This window comes from Dasypus novemcinctus, chromosome 15 (assembly GCF_030445035.2).
Source record: "Dasypus novemcinctus isolate mDasNov1 chromosome 15, mDasNov1.1.hap2, whole genome shotgun sequence".
In the NCBI taxonomy this organism is placed as follows: domain Eukaryota; kingdom Metazoa; phylum Chordata; class Mammalia; order Cingulata; family Dasypodidae; genus Dasypus; species Dasypus novemcinctus.
The window spans coordinates 50,753,065-50,759,400 of NC_080687.1; the positions used below are offsets into that span (position 1 = coordinate 50,753,065).

General features: G+C 37.0%; 1 non-coding gene across 1 annotated transcript; it reads right to left on the minus strand.

Moving 5' to 3' along the window:
* Window positions 1–1,428: 1,428 nt before the first annotated feature.
* LOC111762584 (U6 spliceosomal RNA) lies at window positions 1,429–1,533 on the minus strand. The gene has a single exon (XR_002795670.1). It is a non-coding gene; the product is annotated as a U6 spliceosomal RNA (small nuclear RNA).
* Between the last annotated feature and the right edge of the window lie 4,803 nt (window positions 1,534–6,336).

A 6,336-nucleotide genomic window follows, 5' to 3' on the forward strand; every position in this document is an offset into this window, starting at 1 on the left:
ATCTCACTGAATTTATTAAGGAGATTTCTTTGAGCATCCATGAAGAGATGTCTCAACTCCTTTATGTCATCTGGAGGCTTATATTGTTCCTTTAACTGGATCATATCTTCCTGTTTCTTGGTGTGGATTGTAATTTTTATTTATTTATTTTTTTATGGAAAAAATTTTGTTTAGTTTTATTTTTGCTTTGAACTTACCAACTTGACAGTGATTTAAGTTTTCCTTGCTTTTTATTTTTATTTTTTTATTTTTTGTTTTTTTTTATATTTTATTTATTTTTAAATATTACATTAAAAAAATATGAGGTCCCATTCAACCCCACTGCCCCCACCCCCCACTCCCCCCACAGCAACACTCTCTCCCATCATCATGACACGTCCATTGCACCTGGCAAGTACATCTCTGAGCATCGCTGCACCCCATAGCCAATGGTCCATATCATAGCCCACACTCTCCCACGTTCCATCCATGTGCAATGAATTGTAATTTTTAGTTGGTATTTTGGCATCTGATTTATTAAATGTATTCGTTCTTGGTGCAGTTTTTTTTTCTTTAGTTTAGGGCTTTCTTACCCTTTCTTCCTTGCTGGTTGTGCAGTAGGAACCAATGATATAGTTGATGCAATATGCTATAGAAGTTCAAGTTGCCCTCATTGCCCCCAGGACCAGTGAAATTTCTCTCAACTTTCTCCTTTGCCAGGGTTTGGGGCAGAGTCATTGCTGTGTAGAATAATCCAAGTCATGCAGGCCTAGACTGTAGTTGCCCAGAGAGGTTGATGAACTTTCATACCCCTTTCTCCACTGCCTGGGGCAAGGATGTGGTAGCTCAAGTGGACAGCAATCTATGCAGTGTGGGTCTAAAGAGATTGCAGTTGCCTGGGTAGACTTCAGATTTTCAGTCTATGCCAGCCAAAGGTACCTGCAGTTACCTCAATGGGCTGGTGCAGGCCACTCCAGCATCCTCCCTGCCAGGGGCTGAAGCTAGGCTAGGGCTGCAGGCTGATCTGGGTGAAGGAAACCAGTTTCTACCATCATTATGATTTTCAGTCAGCCCAGCTTCCCCTCATCCTGAGGGCATAGCCCCAGCATGGTAGTACCTACCAGCCTCTTTCTGACTTGGATAGGTTCAAACTTTAGCTTTTCTTAGGGTTATACTTTAGCCTGCCAAATTTACTAATCAGTAGTTGAAATAGATGGCCAACCATCACTTCCTCCCCTATGTTGGGGAAATGGAGCTCCAATTCCAAGCACAGAATAGCTCCTGGGGTGTCTTGAGCTGCCAAAGTAGCATAATCATCAGCCTCCACTGCTTGGCTAGTAATTTCTCAGAGAGACTGGCACAGGTTCCCCCATCTTTCTCCCTGCCTGAGGTGGGACTGGGGCTTATACCAGAGCTGCAATCTGACCCGTACTGAAAGAAACTAGTCTCAAAAATATGGAACACTTCACTAATTTGCATGTTATCCTTTCACAGGGTCATGCTTATTTTCTCTGTATTGTTCCAGTTTTAGTATATGTGCTGCTAAGCAAGCAGTGGCTCATTCATTTCTGAGAGGTTTTATATATTATTTTCCTCTTGGGACATTTGGATATAATTAAATTTACATCACAATTCTAGATAATCTATTTAGCTCTTCCTGCTACTTTTTGCATGGCATTTCCCAGAAATATACGTAATATACTGTTATTGCAGCTGTTAATATTTCAAAATAATTATCTACTGATATTAAACCAATATATTAAATGGTGGTTTTAGTTGCCAGGATTAGATGTTAACTTTATATATAATTTTAAGATAAAGACATATGTATAAATATATTATCTTTTATATGGTACTTCATCCATTTTAGTATATTCTGTGCTTTTCCATAGATTTCATTTACAGGACTTATTGTCATCTATGTTAACTTATTAATAAATAACATAAATAGAGTACTTTATTAATCACTTTATATTAAATTCTTGCATTGCACCATGTACACTAGTTGAAAATATGCATTAATCTAATTGTGCTAATGAAGCACTATCATCATTCATAAGTTATATGTAGGAAACTGTTGTTCATTCTTACTTTCTCCATTCACAAAGAAAACATATAGTAATATTTTCTTGAAAGGTGAATATTGTCAGTATTCTGTTTAAATGAAAATGATCCATAGATTAGATTAATTTTTGACATCAGTGGTATAAATTTATATGCAGCAAAAGTCAGAAAAATGAAAAAATATAACAATTTCCCAATATTAGGATTTTCTTCCCTGAAGTGATATGATATTCAGGAGGCTAAGTTTGAAGAACTGCAAAAGGGAAAACAAGCAAGCATTTATTTGAAATCATTTAACTTTTCAAAAAAATTTATTAAACTATGTACCTCCAATGATGACAATAATAGTAATTTATTTGCATAACACTGGAATATATAGGCCACAAAGTAATATCATTCTAGTAAATTGCATAATAAACATTTTTGAAATAGTTTGGAAAAGTAAAATAAAATACATAAAAATGGGGCATTATTATCACATTGAAATAATGACAAAAACTGAATATTCTTAAGAATGTTTTCCTGTTTTAATTGCACTACAGGTAAAGTCAATTAAAAGCTTTAAGTTTAAATTCTATCAGGGGAAATAATAACTATTCTTTATAGAGTTGCTGTTAGAATAAAATAATAAAGTGTTTTAGGAAACCCCTTTGTAAACTATACCACCCCCTATAAATGTGAAGTTATTATTTAATAATTTTTACTATTGTAAAATAGTATTTGTTCACAAATTTAAAATAGTTTTTGTAAAATAGTATTGCAAAATAGTATTTGTTCACAAATGTAAATAATAATAATAATAATAATAATAATAGCAGATACCCAAATTGAAATCTGAATGAAACCATAAAACATTCTGTGTGTTTGAGTGACCTGGATTAATGAATACAATACTTTCTCAACTACGAGAATCAAACAATATCTGAACTGTTTGGTGGATTAGCATATGCCATGCTCAGATCCCTCTTCAAGAAGGACATGTTGCCCAACTGAGGAGAGTGGTCAACAGAAGACTTCTTCTCTAAGCAGCTTCAGGGTCTTCAAATCAGGTGCAGAGAGCCACCTCTCCTAGGGTTATCTTTGCTGGATGGTGGAGATCAGGGAATCATCTTATTACTTAGTAGGACAACAAGAGGACAAATACTGAACCATTATGCTGGACAATATGCCTTACTAAAATAATCAATAACATGTGAGTCCTGAATATGAGGATGACTTCTCCATCTGCCCGAAACTTACCCCCCTTTCTTTTTACAGGTGATAATCTCTATCTTGCAACCCAAATTTCTTCTTAATGTTTACTTCAGAGACCTTAACCTGTGGCTGCTGACACCAATTTTCTCTAGCATAAATATAAGGTTCTTTTGAGCTCAGTCACTGCAGCAGTTTGATATTATTTATGAATTCCATAAAGAGATATGGATTATGTTTGCGAACTCATCTGTTCCTCTGGTTGTGAAACCCATTGGTTGTATTAGATTCAGCTAAGATGTCTTTAATTTAATCATGTTAAGATTAGGGCTTTGATTTGACTGTGTCAGTAGGGTGTAACTCAGATTAAGGCTCTGCCTCTTTAGTGGGCTATATAAATGGGCACTCACTCAAGAAGACACACAGAAGATACAGAAGAAGAGAGGACTTGGTCATTTCAATCCTGCCACATGGCAGAAAGGGGAAGGCTTAAACATCCAATGCCCCAAGGAGAGCTGAACCATTTGCCCAATGGTCTACAACTGACCTTGTAAAGAGAACAGAGCAGCTAAACCTGGAAAGAAATGAGCCCTCCAGTCTAGAGGTGAGATTGAAAGAAGCTAGGCCCATGGAGCTTTAAGAGAAAGAGAAAGGCTGAACTCTCACAAATATCAGCAACCTTCTTGCTTCAACAGGTGGTAACAGATGTTGGTGAGAAAGTATCTCTTGTGGTACCTTCGGTCAGACTCTTTAGGGTCTTGTAACTATAAGCTTTTACCCCAAATAAATACCCTTTATTAAAGCCAAGAAATTTCTAGTACTTTGCATCAGCACCACTTTGACTAATACAGTCATTCACTCACAGGCTGACATTGAGTGATACATTACTAGTGGTACACTAGACTGTAGTGGTACCTCTACACTCCCTGGTACACTATAGTTCGCCAGTGATGAATTGGAATGCAGTAATGATTAAAGGAAATCCATTAGTAGGTGTGAAATATTTATACTCCATGTAGGAATGTGTTGTATGCTTGTATACCATGAACAAGGCTCTAAAGAGGAATACCTGGAGGACTTGCATATGGGATAGAGCCATCTTAGAGGATGTACCCCCAAATTATAACTCCAAATTCCTTTTAACCAGCTGAGTTTGCACACATACCTCTGTATTAATATCTATCACTTCCCAACTTCTGGAAGAAAATTCAGAGGCCTCTTCTTCACAAGACAAAGCCTACTTTCAGAAACTGTGCCCCTCTCCCTTCTTGGCTACCCAACCTTATATCAGATTAAATTGCCACATAACCAACCTGTGGATATAATAGGTCTAATAAGAATGGAAAAATGCATTATCAAAAAGCTCCTCCAAGACCTCACCAGCATGCATTGGAAGAAACTGGTGAAATACTCACGGGACTGGATTCTGATTGCCCTGAAACATAAAATCAGATATTGGATAAAGAAGAGAGTGTTGACTTGGAAATATTTACCAAGATATGGAATTTATCATTCTGACAAGAACCAAAAAAATGCCTTCTTGAAACAGATAGTGTGATGACTCAAGCTGAGTGAAGTTGATATGCTTAAATTGCCGTAGAGAAGAGAAAGAATGGACTACAAGTCAATAAAAAATGAGTTTGCTCACATGTATATACTCTCTATGGCTATAAGGTCCAACATTGTTCATGTTCTATTGGGAGGCCCAGAGAGTGTTCCATTCCCAAAGCTGTAAAGGACTGAGAGGGGCAGCAGTATCATTAAATAGATAATTGGGGCTTTGTTGTGTAGGTTTGTGTTAGCAGTATGGATTGGTGTCACCTTGTAGTCATTAGCACACCCACATAGCCTCTAACTGACAAAGGCAGGGGTCACTATTATCATAATGACTGTCAAGGTTGATTGGCAACAAAGAAGACCTATCCTAAGAAAGTAATGCAGAAGATCAATAGACCACAGCATGACCAGAGACAAAATAAAAAAGTGTGTACTTTTAAAAATATTACTCAGTATATTGCTCAATGTATTACTCAGCTTGCATTATCAGAAAAAAAAAACCCACCAATAATGTATAACCTGAAGAAAAATGGTAGTTAGCACCCCAAAATTTGGATCCCTTTTCAAATTTTCACAACTGAGTCAGTTTTATGACCCAGGACCCCTTGACCAGAGTAATTGCTAAGACTCCAGGAGGAAAATACACTGCAATTATGACATGTATAAGCAGTAATGATTCCCTAATTTCTTTCCCAAAATGACCTGTAAACATTAATTTGGTAAGTATATATGGGATTAAGGGAAAAGCCACATATTGTATGTTCCATCCAGATATAGAAATATAGATAAATAAGAAATTCCATCCAGATTTTGAGGAATACAGATCAAGTTCAAATGATGTTAATAATAAGACCTGAAGGATCATCGGATGTTGGATATATCAGTGCTGGGAAAAGTTACCATGTGATGTGTGAAGCAAACCCCTGTGGGAGAATTGCAAAGAAGACCATACCATATTCAATAGAAATGTATATGTCTTTTATAAATTAACTCCCAAAATCCCCCTGGGTGCTGTCAGATAAAGAATATCTGATCCAAGGATATCAACTCCTAATGAGGCCAGAATAGGCACAAAGTCAGTGTCCTGCCAGAATCACCTAAGTTATTTTGGCCCAGAAACAATCCATCATAAGATGGAAACGGTACATCTTAGATTGAGAAAGCAGAATCAGTGAGTACAGAAAATGCTCAAGTAGGAGCTGAGACTTCATGGTACCTACCACTGTTGCAGAAGTCCCCTTCCTTTAGCACATGCCTATGTTTCGCCAAAGGGAAAAAGCTCAGATTTAGTTTCTGGATACGCATGGTTTCAGATTTAGTCTACTCCATCTGTCGCTTTCTCTATACATGTCTGAATTTCATTCTCTGATAAAGGACTCCAGCAACAAGATGGTTGTTGTATTTACAATAGGGTCACACTCACAGGAATGGCTTAAGTTTAAGAACTTGATATTTCTGGGGTATATGGCTACACACCACTATAGTATGTGCTTTCAATTTCTGTAATTATCCTCTTTGTAGGCCTGGAGGTCCTTGTCCCCAACT